Consider the following 22,310-nt stretch of genomic DNA (forward strand, 5'->3'; position numbering starts at 1 on the left):
TTTGCTATCACCGTAATTGTTTAGTGTCTGAGCTCTCAGACACATGATGCAATACTCTAATTTTTATATAAAGCTAACATTGGATATAGCCAACATTGGTTAGGGTATGTTTGGTTGCAAGTGACATAAAACTCAGCTCAAGTAAAAGACCAAGGGCCACCTGCAGCATGATTGGTGTGAGTCCACTAATCATCCAGGAGAGAGACATAGGTCAGTGGTCCCACCTGCTGAAGCAGGCTGCTCTAAGCGATGGAGATCTGTGCTCAGGCAGCTGGGGCACGGAAGCTGAAAATTACCCACCACGCTGAAGCCATGCACGTGGTCTGGAAGGCTTTGAGGCAGGTCCAGAAGGAGCAGAGCATCCGCCAGAGCTGCCTGCAGTTAGCTAAAACCAGCTGCCAGTGGAAAGGCAGGACTCACATCAGCCCAGCTCATCCAGATCCCATCAAGCGTTTCTTGCTAGATTTGTTTTATGTGATCTACAGCTGTGCTGTTTGGCACTTTAAAAAACAGAAAGTTCGCGGGGTGCCTGGGTGGCTTAATCAGTTAAGCATCCAACTTCAGCTCAGGTCATGATCTCACAGTTTGTGAGTTCGAGCCCCGCATTGGGCTCTGTGCTGACAGCTCGGAGCCTGGAGCCTGCTTCAGAATCTGTGTCTCCCTCTCACTCTGCCCCTCCCCTGCTCAAGCTCTGTCTCTGTCTCTCAAAAATGAATAAATGTTAAAAAAAAAATTGTTTTAATAAACAAACATTTTTTAAAAAGTTTTTTAAATAGAAAGTTCCTTGGGGCGCTTGGGTGGCTCAGTCAGTTAAGTGTCTGATTCTTGCTTTCGGCTCAGGTCATGATCCCACAGTTTGTGAGTTCGAGCCCTGCATTAGGTGGCTGGGTTGGTGTCCTCTTCGGCTCAGGTCATGACCTTGTGGTTCATGAGTTTGAGCCCTGCATCGGGCTCTGTGTTGACAGATCAGAGCCTGGAGCTGTTTCGGATTCCGTGTCTCCCTCTCTCTCTGACCCTCCCCTGCTCATGCTGTCTCTCTCTTAAAAATAAAATTCAAAACGTTAAAAAAAAAAAAAAAAAAAAAAGGGGTGCCTGGGTGGCGCAGTCGGTTAAGCGTCCGACTTCAGCCAGGTCACGATCTCGCGGTCCGTGAGTTCGAGCCCTGCGTCGGGCTCTGGGCTGACGGCTCAGAGCCTGGAGCCTGTTTCCGATTCTGTGTCTCCCTCTCTCTCTGCCCCTCCCCCGTTCATGCTCTGTCTCTCTCTGTCCCCAAAATAAATAAATGTTAAAAAAAAATAAATAAAATAAAATTCAAAACACATTAAATTATAAAAAAAAAGAAATCCATGTCAAACTCTGTACCACACACAGCTTATACTTCCTTTTGCACATGAAACGTTTACCACATGTGTGTATTAAGAAGAAAGAAAACATCAAGTATCCTCCAAAACAGAAATCTGACAGGCCAAACACTATGTCCAGGATACAATAAACCAGAGATTAGTCACAAAAGTAAAGCAAACAACAACCCTAGCCTCCTTCTTAAGTAACTGTCGAGTCAAAGAGAAAATAGAAACTATAATGGTTGTTTTGAATTAGGAATACCACATAATTATGAGATAATGCCAATTTACGTCATTATGACTTCAAAGGTGTTATATGTCAGGCCTTAGCCCTAAAGTCGTGACTATTTGAACATTGTAAAATTTACCAACTTTAAATGCATTCATTTTTTGTAAGAAAAATTACTATAAATAACTGACCTAATATTTCAACTCAAAATTTCAGGGAAAGAACTTTAAAACAAAGCCAGAAAAAAGAAATAAGAAATAATAAAGAGGAAAGTTAACTTTAATAAATGTGAAAGCAGAATTGATAAAGAAATTCAAAAGTCGATTTTTTTAAGATTTTATTTTTTTAATATCTTAAAAAAATGTTTTTTGTTTGTTTCCATTTGAGAGAGAAAGAGAGAGACAGTGCACGAGCAGGGGAGGGCCAGACAGAGAGACTGAGACAGAATCTGAAGCAGGCTCCAGGCTCTGGGCTGTCAGCACAGAGCCCAACGTGGGGCTCGAACTCATGAGCCATGAGATGATGACCTGAGCCAAAGTCGGACGCTCAACTGACTGAGGCAGTCAGGTACTCATTAAGATTTTATTTTTATGTAATCTCTACACTCAACATGGAGCTTGAACCCACAGTTCTGAGATCAAGTCGCATGCTCCACCGACTGAGCCAGCCAGGCGCCCCCAAAAGTAGATTCTTAAACAAAAAATTAAGCACTTCAATAGTTACAGTTTCTGCCAAATTGAATAAAAGGAGAGAAAAGACAAATGCAATTAGCAAGTTGATGTAATTAACACAGTTTATAATGTAAAATTATAAGAATGACAATTCCCACATGAACATGTGAATAGGTTTTTAAATCTTATTGGAAAGTATGGTTCAAATTAATACAAGAAACAGACTCACAAAGAAAAGAAAATCCTTATGTTCCCCTAAGTGAGGAAGAACCTCAAAGCATTATCAGAGGATCATCTTCCCAGGGGCGCCTTTGTGGCTCAGTTGGTGGAGCAGCCAACTCTTGATTTTGGCTCAGGTCATATCTCATCGTTTGTGGGATCGAGCCCTGTGTCGAGCTCCCTCTCTCTCTCTCTCTCTCGATAAATAAGCTTAAAAAAAAAAAAAATCACCTTCCCAGAGTCCCTGTAGATCATTTGGTCAGTAAGTTCTTTCAGATTCCAAAGAAACAACTCACTCCAGCCTATGTAAGCCACTGCTGATGTGGAAAAGGACAAACTGTCCAACCCCTTGTATGAAGTCAGTACAACCCGGATGCGAAACCTAGCAGAGCGAGCCCAGCTGCACGATGCCAGACTCCTGACACACATCCAGAACCCCCTTCCATTTCCTGGTCTTGAGCTCCTGGGTTCTTGCCCTCCCATTTGTCCCTAAATCCTTTTGATCAATAGTCCCCCTTTTCCAGGGCAGACCCAGCCTTCACTTTAATCCCCCCAAGGGGCTTGCGTGCTGGATCATTCTCACCAAAGCTGGGTTTTGCTCGCTGCCTTCCTCATCACACTTAGTGACTTAGACCCGGTTAACCTACTCACCCAACACCCTGTGCCCACACTGCCACTGAGTGCCTCTGACCCTCTAGCAACCCATGGGCATTGCTGACCAGCTACGGAGCAGAAGGCCCCCTTGGGGGCCTTTTGCATGCCAAGGCTGCCTCTGTTAGGTCTCTGCTAGAGACAGCAGACTAGACAGTGACCATCCTCCCCTCCTGGACATTGCCGATGCCCTCCCCACCCCCCACCTCTGTATTCACCCCACAGCTGTCTCACCAGCACCTCTGCATCTGCACCTCCCTGAGACACATCTCCCCTTCTCATGCCTTGTTCTCTTACAAGGGATGTGGATCCCACAGTGAAATGGCTCAAGTCCCTGGGGGAAATATGGTTCTTTCAGTTTTGCCACAAAGCTTTCCCCTATTCTGGTTGCAGTCACTGGTAACTGACAGAAACCCAACTCCAAACTTGGTCAGGAAAAAAAGAACTTTTAAGTGGATGTAACAAATCTCTAGGGCTTCAGGTATGGCTGGATCCAGGTGCCTAAATGATTGCCTTTCATCTGTTAGCTCTTTTTTTCTCTGAGTTGACTTGATTCTCTAGCAGGCAGCTTCAGACTTAGGTGGTCTTTACAGATCACACTCCCAAAAGAAAAAAAAAAAAGTAAGCAGAGTTAGAAGAAAAAAAAAAAAAGGAGATACAGCTTTTGTGATACCAGAGAAGTCATTTTAGACCTCCAGCTATTTATGCCCTACTGTGATTTATGCCCTACTTGCCCATGCCCATTGCCCTACTTGCCCATGCACACTTCTTGCAGAACTTTCTAGGAGGTGTCAGAACGGGGGAAAAATGCAAAGACCTCGATAGTTAAGGATTTAAAGGGAATGCAAAGATGAATAGTCTCTACCAGGCCAGGAAATAGTCTAACCATAACAGAGACAATAAATCGGTGGTCAAACTCCCAGGGCTGTTTCAAAGGTAAGCAAGGCCCTGCATTCCTTACCCAGGATGAGGATCCCGAGACCGCATCCAGTTTATTCCAGCTCTAGGCTCTTGGAGCATCCCCATGACCCTTCTCCTTGTCCAGTTATCTCTGCCTCTTTATAATTTAAAACCTCTACCCAAGAAGGAGCACAAACCTCATTAACATTAACATACGATGTGTAGGCATGTTTCCTTAAGACACAGGCATGACCTTATGCCCGTCTCTACGTACGATGGCAAAGATCTCCTTTCTGAATGTTCATCCTAAGCCTAAAGAAAAGAAACCCACTCACCCTGCTCAGGGAGTCACATGGCTTTGGAATTTATTCCCCCCTCATCTCCTTATTCACTGCGAATAAATTTTCCTTTCTGTGTGACAGCTCCGCCCAATGTAATCTCTATCTGTACCTCACCAAGGAGCAAACTCGCATTCATTCAGTTCTGAAATGAGTATCTTTCCAATATTTCTGGCAAAAACTCAAGGAGAGATTCTCATGAGGCTGGCGTGTATCATATATCCAAGCCGGACCAGTGTTTATGGTGAGGAGAACGGAGTCCACTAACCAGGATATCACTGAGGCCCAGGACAGGGTTAGGCCCATCCAATCCACATGGCCCAAGCAGGATTACAATGAAAGGGGGCTGTCAAGGAAGGATGGATTCCCCAAGGAAGGGGTTAAGAGGAAACAAAAATGACAAACTCAGCCTGCAGCGCCCCAGGCTGGGACAGATTAAAGTTGACCCTCACACTCTGCTCAGGATCTGATGCTTCCCACCCTTGGCCCCCAGATGAGCCTGGACCCTCCACCAAACCCTTTTCTCAAGAGATTGTTTTCCTCTTGGGCACTTTTTTTTTTTTTTCTTTAAATAATCTCTGTGCCCAAGGTGGGGCTTGAACTCATGACCCCGAGATCAAGAGTCGCGTGCTCCACAGACTGAGCCAGCCAGGTGTCCCTCTCTTGGGCACCACTGATCCTTCTTACAATCTGGCTTCCATTCTCTGCCCACCAAAGCCCATCAGGATTGTTCATTTGTGACTGACCTCCAATTTAAACAGGTTCATGGATCTCCCCATGGGGCTTTCAGGTCTATGCAAATCTGGAATTGCAGCTTGGACATCAGATTCTGAGTGAAGGAAAGAGGAACCCAGAGCAGAAAGAACAGGAATTTCCATTCTCTTTGCACAAGAAGGGGGCCTGCTTTCCAGAACTGAACCTGGGTAGTGAGCTATTGGTACCTAACAAATTATACCAAACTTTAACAACCCAAAACAACAAAAAACATCTCTGGAACTTGGGAGCAAATTAAGTGGATTCACCAAACACAAAAGTTCTAAATGAAAGATTATACAATACAGTTTAGTAGCATATTAAAAGTTCAATAGGGCAAAGGATCTGAATAGATATTTCTCAAAGAAGATAAACAGCCAATAAGCACACGAAAAGATATTTAACATCACTAGTGTTTAGGGAAGCAAATCAAACCCACAGTGAGGTATCACTTAGGTATCTCATTAGGATGGCTCTTATCCGTGAGGATGGCTAATAAAAAAAGAAAGGGGGGTGGGCCTGGCTGGCTCAGTTGGTAGAACATGTGACTCTTGATCTCAGGGTCATGAGTTCAAGCCCCGCATTGGGCATGGAACCCATTTGTGGGGAAAAAAAGGGAGGGGGAGGGAATAACAAGTGTTGGCAAGGATACGGAGCGCTTGGAACCCTCGTGCATTGATTGGTAGGAATGTAAAACGATGTAGCCACTATGGAAAACAGTTTGGTGGTTCCTCAGCAACCACTTGATGCAACAATTTTAATTCCAGGTATATACCCAAAAGAACTGAAAGCAGGGACTCAAACAGATACTTGTACATCGGTGCTCATGCAGCATTATTCACAATAACCAAAAGGTGGAAGCAGGCCCCAAAGTCCATCAGTAGATGAACTGATAAAGAAAACATGGTCTATCCATACAGTGGAATAACTGAATGAAATTGCCACAACGTGGTACATACACGCTGCAACACGGATGAAAACATCACGCTAACTGAAATAGAACAGACACAAAAAGACAAATATCGTCTGATTCCACTTACATGAGGTACCTAGAGCAGCCAAATTCATAGAGACAGAGAGTGGAGTCGAGGTTACCAAGGGAAGTGAGGAGAGGAGGGAGGGAGTGTTTAAAGGGCACAGAATTTATGTTGGGGATGATGAAAAAGTTCTGAAGTTGGATGCTGGTGATGGTTGCACAGCTCTGTAAATGTATTTAATGCCACTGAACTGTACGCTTTAAAAAGATTAAAATGACAAATTTTGTGTAATGTATATTTTACCACAATAGTAGATAGGTGATAGATAATTTAAAAAAAATTTTTTTTTATGTTTATTTATTTTTGAAGGACAGAACAGAGCATGAGCCGGGGAGGGGCAGAGAGAGAGGGAGACAGAATCCCAAGCAGGCTCCAGGCTCTGAACTGTCAGCACAGAGCCCAGTGCTGGGTCCCTTCCTGGAGGCTGGCCACAGGTTGTACTCCCGCCGCCCCAGAGACAGGCCAATGAGAGGGTACAAAAGCCCTACCCCTGCCTCCATCCGGAACAATCTGAGGGATAGTCCCAGCTCCAGAGCTCCCATGGGAACTGAGACCTCCATTTCAGCTGCATCCCAGCCCAGCTGTTCCTGTCCCCCATCTCCCTCTCTCCCCCCTCCTCCCCCCGCTTCCCTCCTCCTCCCACCCCTCCACCCCCCACCCCCAGGCGCTGAGACTGAGAGCCCTGCCCAGTAAACCTCCTTTTGCAAATTTCCCTCTCAGAGTCTGGGTCCCGCAGACCTGCCCAGTGACACCACCTACACTTGCTCCAAAAAACTGAACCTCAATCTGATCTATTGTCTAGAAATACGAGGGGGCAGAGAACATGGTAAACACCACCCACAGGGACATAATCAGCAAAACCAAGAGGAGGCCCATTCTGCAGGGCAAATTACTTGATGTCATCGATGAACAAACAGCAAGAAAAATGAAAAGAGGGAAGGAAAATTCACAGACTGAAAGAGACTCCAGGGGCTCCTGGGTGCCTCAGTCAGTTGAGCGTCTGATTCTTGATTTCAGCTCAGATCATGGTCTCACAGTTCATGGGATCGAGCCCCAAGATGGACTCTGAGCTGACAACACAGAGCCTGCTTGGGGTTCTCCCTCTTCCTCTCTCTCTGCCCCTCCTCTGTTCTCTCTCTCTCTCTCTCAAAACAAATAAATAAACTAGAAAGAAAGGAAGAAAGAAAGAAAGAAAGAAGAAAGAAAGAAAGAAAGAAAGAAAGAAAGAAAGAAAGAAAGAAAGAAAGGGACTCCAAAGCCATGTGTGCCTCCTTTGAATGCAGGTTTGCTAAGGGAAGTGAAAAAAAAAATAAAAAATGATGAGCTAATCAAGGAAATCTGAACACTGAATATTTGATGACAGCAAGGAATTAATGTTTAACTTGTAAGATGTGATAATGGAATTATTGTTTTATTAAAAGAATCATTAACCTTTAAAGATACATATTGAAATATCTTAAATTAATATAATGTTGGAAATATGCGGACAAAATATTGGGAAAATTGGAAATACGGATGAAATTATATAATGTTGAAAATATATTTCAAAAATTTCTGAAGGTTGTGGGAAGGATGAGGGACAAATGAAACAAATTTAGACAAAGCTGGGGACCGTGGGCTAGCAGGTTCTTTTTTCTGGTCTTTCTACTTTAATATGTGCTTGACAATGTCTCTAATAATTTTTTTTTTTATTTTTAGTTTTTGAATTTTTTGAGAGAGATCATGCAGGTAAGCAAGCAGGGGAGAGGCAGAAGGAGAGAGAGAGAGAGATTGAGAGAGAGAATCTCGAGCAGACTCCACGCCTGGCTTATGGCCCAACTCAGGGCTGGATCTCATGACGGTGAGATCATGACCTGAGCAAAATCAAGATTCACACACTTAACCGACTGAGCCACCCAGGCGCCCCAAAAGATTTTTTTAAAACATCAATTTGGGGGCGCCTGGGTGGCGCAGTCGGTTAAGCGTCCGACTTCAGCCAGGTCACGATCTCGCGGTCCGTGAGTTCGAGCCCCGCGTCGGGCTCTGGGCTGATGGCTCGGAGCCTGGAGCCTGTTTCCGATTCTGTGTCTCCCTCTCTCTCTGCCCCTCCCCCGTTCATGCTCTGTCTCTCTCTGTCCCAAAAATAAATAAACGTCGAAAAAAAAAAATTTTTTTTTAATAAAAAAATAAAAAAACATCAATTTGAACATAAAAGTTGGCATCCTATGTAATAGTAAAACACTTGGTTGGTTCTCAGCATGATCAAACGTATTCCCTCGAGGCCACAATCATGAGCTAACTAGGTCTAGAAGTCACAAAGCAAAAAGATGTGAAACAAGAAAACGGACACGAGAAATAGGACTAGCGAAAAGGAAGTTATGTGATTTGCAGGTGACACAGTTGACTACTACAGAAAAACCAAATCAAGTGAAATACGTCACACTTATGACAGTGTAGCAAAGAGACTAAATGCGAGAAGAATAGACATGTGGGTTTTTTTGTTCTTTTTTAATGTTTATTTATTTTTGAGAGAGCACAAGCAAGGAGGGACAAAGGGAGAGGGAGACACAGAATCCGAAGCAGGCTCCAGGCTCTCAGCTGTCAGCACAGAGCCCAACGCGGGGCTCGAACCCACCAACTTCAAGACCATGACCTGAGTGGAAACCAAGAGTCAGACACTTAACCACTGAGCCACCCAGGTGCCCTAAGACATGTTTTCTTATATGTTAATAACATTCAATTAGATTACATAATGGTGGGAAAGACTCTATCAAAATAACCAGGAAAAAAAATTACTAGGGGGCGCCTGGGTGGCTCAGTTGGTTAAGCGTCTATTGATTTCGGCTCAGATCATGATCTCGTGGTTTGAGTTCAACCCCCGAGTTGAGCTCTGTGCTGACAGTGCAGAACCTGCCTGGGATTTTTTCTCTCTCCCTCTCTCTTTGCTCCTCCCCCGCTATCTCACACACTCTCTCTCTCAAAAGAAATAAACTTAAAAAAATGTTTGTTAATAAAATAAGAGGAGAAACATGCAATTCTTCTTTAAAAAAATTATTAGGATAAAAAAAACATTATTTGGAGTAGCCTCAATAATAAATGTAAGAGATGTGTGAAGAAAGGTAAATTTTTTTCTTAGTGATAGAAGTCACCTGTTCCAGGATGGAAAACTGACGGTTGTTAAGAATGTCGGTCTTTCCAAATTAATGTTAGTGTTTTAATACAATTCTAACCAAAATGTGGGGAGTCTTTTATGCCGTTATTGAAATATACGGACATACAATAATTTCACGTACTGAAAGTGGATAACGTAATAAGTCTGACATGCATACTCATGTCAAACCGTGACCACAGTCAAGAAAGCGGGCCACCCGTCACTTGTGCCCCTAGGCACTCTCTCCCTTCTTTCCTTCTTTGCCTCCCCCTCTCCCTTCCCTGGTCTTCAGGCAACCGCTGATCTGCTTCCTACCATCATGGATCAGTTTGCATTTTCTGGAATTTTATAGATGTGCAGTCATCTATATAGCACCTAGTCTTTTTCATCGAACTGCTTTTACCTAGCATAATTATTTACAAATCCACCCACCTTGTTGTGCGTATCAATACCTCCTTTTCAGTCTTGTGGTTTTGTTTTTTTTTTTTCTAAGTTGTGGGGCTTGAACTCACAACCAGATATCAAGAGTCGTATGCTGTATGGACTGAGCCAGCCAGGCGCCCCTCAACAGCTCCTTTTCATTGTTGAGTGGTATTTCATTGTATGGATATACTAAATTTTATATCTTTTTTATTTTTTATTAATCTTTGAGAGAGAGAGAAAGAGGACAAGTGGGGAGGGGAAGAAAGAGAGGGAGACACAGAATCTGAAGCAGGCTCCAGGCTCTGAGCTGTCAGCACAGAGCCCGACCCGGGGCCCGAACCCACGAACCATGAGATCATGACCGGAGCCAAAGTCGGATGCTTTAACCGACTGAGCCACCCAGGCACCCCATGGATATCCTAAATTGTAATCAGTAGTTGAACTTGCAAATATGAAATCTAAGAATAATGAAGGTCAGCTGTATATACTGAAATGTATTACAAGGAACTGCCTTTCACGACTGTGGGGGCTGACAGAGGGGGCTGGCAAGCCCAGAATCCACAAGGGCAACCCGTCAGGAAGGGCTGGCTAGAACTCCATGCCCGCAAGAGTTGAACTACACAGGCAGAATTTCTTCTTTCGGGAATCTCCCACCCTGCTCTTTAAAGCCTTTCAACTGTTTGAATTAGGCCCCCTTAGATTATGTAGGATCATCTCTCTTACTTAACATCAATTGCCTATGAACTTTCATCACCTCACAAAACACTTTCCTGGCAACACCTAGGCTAGTTCTGACTCCAGAACTGGGGGCTGTAGCCTAGCCAGGTTGAGACATCAAAAGACCATCACAGTCACTGGACAAAACCACGCTGTAGCTGCAATACTGAAGACAGAGGAGTATGATAAAAGCTACGTATTATCCCGCTTCACGTTTAATAATGAACATGACAGAACACAAGAGCCAGGGTTTTTGTGCTGGAAAAACCTGGCGAATGAATGGGAGAATAAAAGCGGCGACACTGAAAGGCCATGGCACGTCTGGCCCTCCAAAAAAATGCATTTAAAGACGCAGGGGGTTTTGTTTAAGGAGAGCTCAATTCGGGAAAAGTTGGAACACTCCCGACACTGGATGGGCTATCTCACAATAAGCTTTTACTGCCGCGGGCTCTGAAACTGCTCAGCCAAAGACAAATCTCCCACACTGTTCGAGAGACGTGTGGAAGGCAAGGGCATGCGCGAGGAAATTAACGAGCTACTTTTTGGGTTGGATCAGAGGACAACAGTGGAAGCAGTTCCTTGTCGAACGGTGTGATATGTTCTAGAATAGATGACCTTTCTTTTACCAGTGGAAGCAGGTCGTTGAGGAAACAGCCTCGCTTTCCCCTCCAGCAGGCAAATGGACGAAACCGCAGACCCCTCTCAACGGGGGGGGGGGGGGGGGCATCTCCTTGCTTTTGGTCACGAGGGACGCGCTGCCGCTTTGTGAGTCGCCCGGTGCAAACTACAAAGGCTGTCGACGTTTTGGAAGCGCTAAACACGTTTTTTGCCAAATCGGTTGCGCCTGGAAAGAAACGCTTCATTCTCTGGCCAGATGGACCTCCCGCAAAGCTTATTTTGCAAACTCCAGTGATAAAGAGAGCTCTGCACGTCGTCATCGCTCGATGCTTTTTACGCAGACCGGCACAGGCAGTAGAGACTTGCCCACTATCTCTGCGAGATGTCTTGTCAACATTCATCAAAGTCATCAACTCTGTCGGAAGCAGGTCCCTCCATCACTGCATTTGAAAAAGTTTAGGAGGAAATGGGAAAACAGTTTATAGAGGGCTTCTCACTGGCTTTTAAAGGACAAGTTCTTTTTTATTTTTTAATGTTTTTAAATATTTATTTTTGAGAGAGAGAGAGAGAGAGAGACAGAGTGAGCAGGGGAGGGGCAGAGAGAGAGAGAACAGAATCCCAAGCAGGCTTCAGGCTCTGAGCTGTCGGCACAGAGCCCGATGTAGGGCTCAAACCCATGAACTATGAGATCAGGACCTGAGCTGAAGTCGGGGGCTTAACGGACTGAGCCACCCAGGCACCCCAGAATGTTACTATTCTTTGAGAAAACCCTGTCTTCACCTAGTAAAGCAAGCCCTGGACGCTTAGATATATATCTGTGCAAATCAAGATTTTCTGGACTTATACCAGAAAAAAAGAAAGCTGTTACAAACATTTTCATACAATTTTTGTGTGTGTGGACACGTTTTAATTTCTCCTGAGTAAATACTTAGAAACAGAACTGGAGTCATAGCGTAGGTATATGTTTAACTTTACAGTATTATAAACTGTCGGTGTAGCTGTATGTTGAATTTTATAATAAACGGCCACTTTCCAAAATGGCTGTACCATTTGACATTTTACTGGCAATGAGTAAGAGATTTGGCTCTATAGCCTTGACAACGTTTGCCCTGTCAGTTTTAACTTTAGCCATGCTGGTGGGTAGACAGTGGTATCTCTTTGTGGTTTTGATTAGTATTTCTCTGGCGGCTAATGATGTTGAGCACTTTTTCATGTGCTTTTTTTTTTTTTTTTTTTTTTTTGCAAATTCAGATGTCTTCTTTTATAAAGTGTCTGCTTAAGACTAGTCTTTTTATTGGGTTATCTGTTTCTTGAGGACTTGTCATCCTTTATAGTTTATGGGTACAAATCCTTTATCGGGAATTCATTTGTGAATATTTTCTCCCAACTTACGGTTGTCTTTTCATTTTCTTAACAGTGTCTCCTGAGGGGAGGCACCTGGCTGACTCAGTCAGTGGAGCATGTGACTCTTGATCTCTGGGTTGTGAGTTAGAATCCCATGATGGGTGTAGAGATTACTTTAAAAAATAAAATCTTAAAAATAAATAAAACACAAAACAAACAAAAAGTGTCTTCCGATGAGCAGACATTTTAATTTTGATGAAGTCCCATTCAACATTTTTCCGCATTTATAGTTAATGCCTTTTGTATCCTAAGAAATCTTTTCCTACCCTAAGCCATAAAGATATTCTCCTTTGTTTTCTTCCAGAAGTTTTATAGTTCTATGTTTTGTATTCAGGTCTGTGATCCACCGTGCATTAATTTTTATATATAGGGTGGAGTAAAAGTTGAGGTTCATTTTTTTTTAATATAAATAACCTAGTTTTCTAAACACTATTTGTTGAAAAGACTTTTCCCCCATTGAATGCCTTAATGCCATTTTAAAAACTCAATCAAATCAATATATGAGGAATTACTTCCAGAATACCTTCTCTATTTCATTGATATATTTATCCTCACAACAATAAAGCACTGCCTTGGTTTCTGCAGCTTTCTAATAAATCTTGAAATCATTTAGTGTGAGTCCTCCAGCTTTCTTTCTTTTTTTATTTTTTTATTTCTTTTTTCTTTTATTTTTGAAGGCCATTTTAGCTATTCTAGTCCCTTGCATTTCCATATAAGCTTTTAAGTCATCTTGTCAACGTCCACTAAAAAGGTTGCCGAGACTATGATGATTGGATTGAATCTATAAATAAATTTGGAGAGGATGACGTCTTAACAATATTGTGTCTTCTCATCCACAAACGGGGTATATCTCTCCAGTTCCCTAGTTATTTCAGTTCTCGCAATGTCTTCTCATCTTTTGCTGTAGTTATTTTGGCGGTGAGGAAGATGCATGGGAGGAGGCTCCCGCAGGGACAGCAGCCTCGCGTGCGGTGAGGGAGGGAGCGGCGAGTAGCGGCCGCCAGGGCGGCGCCCGAGAGCGGGGTGGTGCGGGGACTGGAGAGCCGAGTGGGCCCCCCTCTGCCTGCCCTTCTCTTCCGGTTCGCACGCGAGACCCTGAGCAGCACCTTGGGCCAAAATCCATGAAAGGGCGCCCGACACTAACCACAAGGGGGCGCACGAGCCCTCAGAAAAAGAACAGCAAGAAGCAACTGAACATATGGATGAAGTACAAAATGCAATGGTCAGACTTAATGGCCAAGCCAGTAACGAGACTTTGCAAAGACAACAGAAACATAACAAACCCCGCCAACCATTTTTTCAGGAGGGGTCGGAGCTGGTGGCCCAAATTCCCCATCTGGGGGGAACGACATTTGTTAGCCAACGACATTTGTCAGCCATCCTCAAGTATCTGCACCGCTTGGGGAGGAGGATGAAGATGTGAGCATTGTTCGCCAAGAGTGGAAGCGACAGAACTTCAACGTATTAAATCAGGTGACAGAATAGATTTTTATCTTGGTGAAAAACCTCACTTCGAAAACAAAGTGCTTTCCAAAGAAGTTCATCGGAGTGTTGATCCACCCCCAGGGCTCACGGAAGTCAAGTGGAAATCTGGAAAGGATTTGGCAAAACGTTCAAGTCAGACTCAGAATCAAGCCAGCAGGAGGAGAGAGCGTGGGAGCCAGAGGGTGTCCTCCTCTGGTTTACTGACCAGTCCGCGCGGGTGCGGGTGAGTGGGGCGGGGCGATCAGAGATGACAGGTGGCAAATCCATGGCAGCACTCCTTGGCTCCCGACATGGATGATGAAGAAGAGGAAGGAGAAGATGATGATGGAGGAGGAGGAATGGAAGATATTGACAAAGTGAGGATGAAGATGATGTTGAGCGGGAGGAAGGGGAAGGACGAGGAGAGAGAAGCCGACTCATGGAACAGGGATGGATTCCAGCCTTCCTTCCTAAATCGTCTCCAGTTCCTGGGAGCAAGTTGCAGCCTTTCTTTTCCCCCCTCTCCTCTTGTGCTCTGTCGCCCTGTTTTTTGAGGTCCCTGTTTCTCTCTTTTACACCAGCAAAGGCTCTCAACTATCTGGGGAGGAAAAAACCTTGAGCAGAATACATTGGGGGGAAAAATCTCTACTCCTTTCTGTTCCAAATTCATTTTCATCCCTTCCTGTCTCAACAAAAACTTTATGGCATCAACACCACCGGGGAGCGGGGAACAAAACCAAACCACCTTCTGCTCCCTTAATTCGCTGGCCGCTGGAGGGCGCTAGGCCCCTGTGTAGAAGGGCATAGAAGTCTAGCTTTTCCCCTCCTATCTCCCTCTGTGGGCTAAGAGATTACACTGCGTCTCCATGTGCGTATAGACGGTTAGCATTTACCAACGTGTATCAGTCCACCTTCTCTTGTGTAAGAAAAATTTTTTTTAGGGGCACCCTGGTGGCTCGGTTAGTTAAGAGCGTCTGACTCGATTTCAGCTCAGGTCATGATCTCACAGCTCGTGAGATTGAGCCCCGCATTGGGCCCTGCACCGACAGCGCGGAGACCGCTTGGGATTCTCTCTCTCCCTCTGTGCCCCTCCCGCCCCCTCAAAATAAATAAAATAAACATGAAAGTTTTTTTTAACTTTAAAAAATGGGGTTATGAAAGGTCAGCAAAGGGTGGATTTGAGATATTTGGGTGGATTAAGGAGGCATTTTGACATTTGGCTTCTCCTTTGGCACGTTTAATTGTGATGTGTTTTACTTTTACAGGTTTTGACTTTAAATTTGTTAGTTCACATACAGTATCAAATTAGTTTCAGGTGTAGAATTTAGTGATTCAAAATGCACGTACAACAGCCAGTGGCCGTCACAAGTGCACTTTTTAATCCCCATCACTTATTTCAGCGTTTATTTATTTTTGGGACAGAGAGAAACAGAGCATGAACGGGGGAGGGGCAGAGAGAGGGGGAGACCCCATCACTTATTTAACCCATCTCTCCCCCCATCTCCCCCCCCCCCGCCCCCCACCTCCTCCCTGGTATGATCGTGATGTTTAATAGATATCTCTGCATGTAAAATGACACTTTAGAAATAAAATTTTCTCCTAATAATGACTTGAGCCCTGCCTCTTGGTGAGACAATCAGCAGAACCTGTAGGATTTTATCTGGAATTGACCTGCTCCATTGTGGAGTGTTTATTTAAAATTTGCATTGGGTCGCCTGGGTGGCGCAGTCGGTTAAGCGTCTGACTTCAGCCAGGTCACGATCTCGTGGTCCGTGAGTTCGAGCCCCGCGTCGGGCTCTGGGCTGACGGCTCAGAGCCTGGAGCCTGTTTCCGATTCTGTGTCTCCCTCTCTCTCTGCCCCTCCCCCGTTCATGCTCTGTCTCTCTCTGTCCCAAAAATAAATAAACGTTGAAAAAATAAATAAATAAAAATAAAAAAATAAAATTTGTATTTTGTGTCCCTGGAAAGCTGATGCTCAGTTTTAAAAGCGAAAATTGCACAGGGGCACCTGGGTGGCTTAGTTGGTTAAGTGTCCAACTTCAACTCAGGTCATGATCTCACCATTCGTGAGTTCAAGCCCCGCATCCGGCTCTGTGCTGATGGTGCAGAGCCTGCTTGGGATTCTCTCTCTCCTTCTCTCTGTCCCTCCCATGTTTGTGCACTCTCTCTCTCTCTCAAAATAAATAAACTTAAAAAAGAGTTTTTAAAGATATCCACTGTCTTATATTTTTCTGATAAGAATGTAGCTTTATTCTTACCCGTGTTCCTTTGCAGGTAATAGGTCTTTATTGAGTGGCTGTTTTAGTCTTTGTTTTTGAACAATTCGGTTATGATGTGCAGAGGTGTGGCTTTCTTCTTGGCTCTGGGGGTTGTTTCTCATCAAATTTAGAAAATTCCAATCATTATTTTTCAAAGAGATATTTTTCAGCTCCATTCATTCTCTCCTGTCCTCCGTGGACTCAATTACACGTACATGAGGCAATTTGATATGGTCACTGAGGCTCTCTTCAGTTTTTTCCCCAATCTTTTTTCTCTTTGAGCTTCAGTTTGGATAGTGTAGGGGAAGTTCTGGGCTTGGAGCCCCTGTAACAACAGATAAGTTAACAAGAGAAAAATCACACAAATTTCTTTAATGTAAGTTTTACGTGCCATGGGAGCCTTCACAAGGAAATGAAGACCTAAGCAGTGAAGCCTAACTGTCGTTAAGTTTGACAAAGAGTGGAGAGCTGTGGGCACGCCTGGTATCTGACTCTTGCTTTCTGCTGGGGTCATGATCTCACGGTTCGTGGGTTCGAGCCCCACATCGGGCTCTGTGCTGACAGGGCAGAGCCTGCTTGGAATTCTCTCTGTCCCTCTCTGTCTGCCCCTCCCCTGCTCATTCTCTCTCAAAAAATAAAAAAAAAGAAAGAGTGGAGGGTTGTGGGAACATGTGACAGGACCAAAGAAAGAGAAGGTATGACCTGAGTTCATGCAACGGGGGCAAATCCCATTCCTTCATCTCCTCTTGGTGTCTCTGTCTTCAGAGATAAGGGTGCTCCTTTCACCGAAGGGCCTATGACCCACCTCAAGGAAGGTCACAGAGTCCTTCCGGAATCTGCTGTCACATTCCTTCCGCTTGAAATACTCAATATGCCAAGCTGCTGCTGTATTTCGGGGTAGCGTGTCCCAAACTCTGTCAATAATTTCTATTGAACTGTCCTCTGGTTAACTGATCCTTTCTTCTGCTGTTAAGCCCTTCTAGTGAATTTTTTGAGATATTTTGTTTTTCGGTTCTAGGCTTTCCATTTGGTTCCCTTCTTAGAATTTTCATAGCTCTCCAGAAACACCTCCATTTCTTTATTATATATACTCCTCTTCTGCAAATTAACATATTTATGATTGAAGTCTTTGCCTTTATATTTCAATATGTGAGTTATGTGTTTATCGACTTTATGATTGCGGACTACATTTTCATACTTCATTGCATGTCTAGTAATTTTTAGTTTTTTTTTTTAATGTTTGAGAGAGAGAGAGACAGAGAGTGGGTGAGGAGCAGAGAGAGAGAGGGAGACACAGAATCCGAAGCAGGCTCCAGACTCAGAGCCATCAGCACAGAGCCCAATGCGGGGCTCGAACTCATGAGCTGAGATCATGACCCGGGCCGAAGTCGGACGCTTAACTGACCGAGCCACCCAGGTGCCCCTGTAGTAATTTTTTTTAAAAAGTCAGCTCTATGCCCAAGGTGGGGCTCAACCTCCTGACTCCAAGATGAGTCACATGCCCTACAGACCGAGCCAGCCAGGTGCCCCTAGAAATTTTTTGCTTACTGGACATTGTGGATGATGCACTGTAGAGAGTCTGATTTCTATTATCCTTCTCTGAACACTGTTGAGTTTTGTAGGCAATTAAATTCCCAACACGTCATCTTGAGCATGAGGGGGGTGCTCAGTTTCAGGCTTGAGGCTTTGTTAGGGTGAGCCTATTTTGGTTTTGCGTTTTGCCCCGCGTCCTAGGCTCAGTCCTTAGGCGTGGGATGTGGCTGTTACTTCTGAAATATGGCCTTTCTAAGTCTCAGAGAAAAGCTTGAAGTGCTTATTAAAAGCCTCTATCTAACTGGGCAGAATTTGAACTCCAAACTCTGCCTCCCCAGCACTCGGCAGCTGCTGGCATCTATAGCCAGCTCTGTTAACTTTCCAGTTGTTTTCCCTTGGGCTCGTTAGAATCTTGCCCTGTGCATACACAACGTAGGCCTTGGCTGAGAATTTGAAGGCAGTTAAGTGTGCAGATCTTATGGCTCAGTGTCTCTTTTATTTTCAGGAAAATTTCCAGACTTAAACTCCAAATGGACTCCTCAGCGCAATAAGACAGGCCCCCTTTCTGATTAAACTCTGTGTCTGGGGATCCATGCTAACTCATGGGTACCCAACAGGAGACAACTGGTTAAACATGGATCTCACCCAGTACCCTTATCTTCTTTTAAGGGTGATAGACATCTGTTTCAGTTTCTATCTGGTATTATCTGTCCAACAACTTTAAAAGCTGATTTATATTTTGTACAGTTTATAATTGTTAACAGAACGGTCTGTTTTCAGACACTCCATCATTACCAGAACCAAACTCCCTAACTGTATTTTAAATGTAAATACATCTTATCTAATCATTAGTGAACACATAATTCTATCACAAAAATTGTGCATAAATACTTTAATAAATTTACTTCAATATAATTGGTTTCCCTTGTAATCCTTTCTTTTAAAGCAAATAATCTTGAGAACGTTATTCTGAGAGGTTCAAAGTCTTTACCAGGACCCCCCTACGTGCAAATGTTAAGAACTCCTGGCCTATCACAGCTTTCCCTGCATTTGGGGGAAGGACTTTCTCCGGGGTTCCTTCGTTCATCACTTACTGAGTACCTACTGCATGTCAGGCACTGTCCTAGGCCCACGGGACAGAACAATGACATCAAGCCCCTCTACTCAGAGGTTAGCAGGGATACATGTGTGCTTTTCATGTTTCCACGTGGAGGGCCCAGCAGTAGAGGAACTCTCCAGGCCTTTTCCCGGCGCCGCTGGGTTACCTGATCTGCGGGGGATAGCCACTGGCTCCTATCTAGAAATTGGAGAGAACGAGCCTGCTGAAAGGCTCTAAGCCGAGGGCTGCTTGCTCTTCCCCTCTCCACCTCGGCTGAGGGTCACAGAGGGCCACAGCGCACACCGCTCTACTGTCTGCCCAGGTTTTCTAAGGGCAGGGAAGGGAGTTTCAGGCAGGAAGGAGGGCTCATCTGTCAAATGCTGCAAGGAAGCAAGGGGACATAAGTCACAATGCTAGGGACAAGGAGTGGGACTCAGGAGTGTAGTCCTTCTCAAAGTTTGGCAATGAAGGCAAGTGGCAACAGCTGGGTGGGGAGGTCGGGTCAGGGGACAATTCTTTTGGCGAGAAAACTTTTGGCACTTTTTTAGGCTGAGGGGAAACAGATTGAGATACAAAGAGACGGTGAACCAAGCATACAAAAATGGGATACCTCTGGGAAAGGGCACAGGCCAACCATTCCATGAAATTGAGTTCTCTGTGCATTCCACAGCATCTCTTAGTGTGCTGAGTGGACTTCCTGCAGACTCCCAAGCCCCCTCACTTAATCCAAGTGTAAATTTGAAGTTAAAGATACATTGGCCTGGGAGCACCTGGGTGGCTCAGTTAAGTGCCCAACTCTTGATCTCAGCTCAGGTCATGATCTTCCAGTTCGTGGGCACAGACGGCACAGCACAGAGCCTGCTTGGGATTTTTTTCTCTCTGCCCTTCCCTCGCTTGTGTGCTCTCTTTAATGTGTTAAATAAACATTAAAAAAAAAAAAAAACGCCATGGGGCACCTGGGAGGCTTTGGCTCAGGTCATGATCTCACTGCTGGTGAGTTCGAGCCCCACTTCAGGCTCTGCATTGACAGCTCGGAGCCTGGAGCATGCTTCAGAATCTCTAATATAAAATGAAACAGAAGAAGAAAAAAAAAAAGTAAAAGAAAAAAAACAAAACACACTGCCCTGAAACGCAGCCTTAGGTTTCCACATCCTTGTGGATGTGCTGCCACCTGCTGGAAGAATGACAGAAGTGGCGACAACCATTTGCCAACGGGAGCTGCTTTTCTAAAATGGCTGCAAAACCTTCACCCAGCCCACCAACCTGGAGACCAGACAGACCGGCGCCCGGGAGGCAAGAATTAAGACGTTTGCAGGATTCTAGTCCCTAAACGTAAGCGTTAATGCTCCTCCTTGGCCTTCCAGGGTGACGGACTACCCTCCAACCTCCTCTCCATTCCACACAAGTTAGCACACCACCCCTGGAACAACCAGTAATAACAGGACTGGACTGTCCCCAATTTAATGGTGAGGAACCGAACAGCAGAAAGGGAGAACGAACCTTACTTTTCCGCCCACATCAGGCGTATGGAGGGGCTGAGGGAAGTGCCTGAGGGAAGGCACACACACCATCAGCAGCATTCGCTTATTAAAGTACATGTGTACAGTGATTCTAGATTTTTATGTTTGAGACAGGAAAGGAGGGGCAGAGAGGGGAACAGAAGATCCGAAGTGGGCTCAGGACTGACAGCAGAGCCCGATTTGGGGCTTGAACTCACAAACCAGATCATGACCTGAGCCAAAGTCAGATGCTTAACTGACTGCACCAGCCAGACACCCCAAGAGCAAATCTAATGGTGGAATACGTTTCCCTTCCCTTCAACAAGGGAACCCACAGACACCCCACACCTCTAGGGCTGTAAAGTCCTATTTAGTAACAGGTACTTAAGCACTGGCTGTGCTGGGCCTGGACTCATAGCAACCCTGGTCTCTGTTCCTAATGGCCAAATAACTTTTCAGGTTTATTTAAACCTCTAGGCCTGCCAGGTAGAGTAGCCAACCACGGCAAGCACCTACACGAGAGAAGGCTGTAGGGTCACGACAGCCCTAGAATCCTCCTTTGCTAGGTCTCAGGAGACGCAAACACCAACCTCACAGGCCTTGCTAGCCCAGTTTTGGGACACTGTTTTGCCCGGATGCAAATTTTGACATTAGGCAGTCTGAACTCCACTGAGTGAACAGCAACTTTTGAATCCAGAGAAACACAGGCTGCCAAGCTTTTTTTTAAGTTTATCCAAGAACATCTGCTTGCTGGCTTGACCTTCATAGCAGCAACAAGCTTCCACTGGTGCGCTCACCCTCAAAGCAGGCCATCATAGCTATCCCCCCATATCCATAAGACTAGCTTAAGCTGCAAAAAATATGCATACAGCTGAGATTTCCTTCACCCACAGTGAAACTCAACCAGGCCTAAAACGAACATTTACTTACAAAAACACTTTTTTGATGTTTATTTTTAAGAGAGAACATGAGCAGGGGAGGGGCAGAAAGAGAGCCCCAGGCTCTGAGCTGTCAGCAGAGCCTGACGTGGGGCTTGAACTCATGAACCCTGTGATCATGACCAGAGCAGAAGTCGAATACTTAACTGAACCACCCTGGAGCCCCTTTTCTTTGTACGCTCACATGACCTGAGCCAAATCAAGATTTTTTTTTTTTAAATGGTTTTTAATGGGGCACCTGGGTGGCTCTCTCAGTTGAGCATCCCACTCAATTTCAGTTCAGGTCATGATCTCACAGTTTGTGGGATCAAGTCCCAGGTCAGGCTCTGCGATGACAGCTCAGAGCCTGCTTGGGGTTCTTGCACTCTCAAAATAAGTGTTGAAACTAAAAAGTCACATGCTCTACCAGCCAGACACCCACCTACATTTTGATTTGGCACTTTGACTAGTCTAAAACAGGTGGTTAGAGTCCATGGGCTTTTTGGATGGCTGTTTTAACATCTCTGCTCCACAGCATCTAGGGCATCATTCAGTAATCCTGTTAATCTGCTGGCATAGACCTTGGGGCCCTTGATTATTAGTAGTGCTAGAGGGAATAAGGAGTAAATTAGTGAATACTGAATATCGTGTAATACCAAAGCCCTTACTTGGTTGGTTGAACCAGAGGTTGTTGGAAGATTTACAAAACACAAGGGTCCACCTACTGGACTTGGTTGTCTTCCCCAGGCTCACCATAATCCCCAAGCCCCCACCGGTCCATTCATCTAGCACAAATTCTATTGAATTATCGTCAATTCCAGAATCCATGCTCTCAGCTGCAGGTTTCAGGAGGCCTGACCAATGTGCTCCTAGCCCCTCTCCAGAGTACTTCTTCAGAACACCTGATCCTCAGGCCTGCAACAAACAGGATAAGCCACAGCAGATTTCCAATAAGCCTTTCAAGTCACTTTACCAACCATCTCACCAAAACTTGTAGCCAGGATACTTGAACCCAATGTAACAAGCATTTCCATGGCAGGGGGTGGGGTGGGGTGGGGTGGGGTGGGGTGATCTGGAGCCACAGAGCTGGCTCTGCCACGCTCCACC

The 22,310-nt window shown here is 44.9% G+C and overlaps 1 pseudogene; it reads left to right on the top strand.

The window, feature by feature from the left end:
- Positions 1 to 249: 249 nt before the first annotated feature.
- Positions 250 to 16,926, top strand: LOC123596956 (annotated as a pseudogene).
- Positions 16,927 to 22,310: the final 5,384 nt, after the last annotated feature.

Source organism: Leopardus geoffroyi, chromosome C1, assembly GCF_018350155.1.
Source record: "Leopardus geoffroyi isolate Oge1 chromosome C1, O.geoffroyi_Oge1_pat1.0, whole genome shotgun sequence".
In the NCBI taxonomy this organism is placed as follows: Eukaryota; Metazoa; Chordata; class Mammalia; order Carnivora; family Felidae; genus Leopardus; species Leopardus geoffroyi.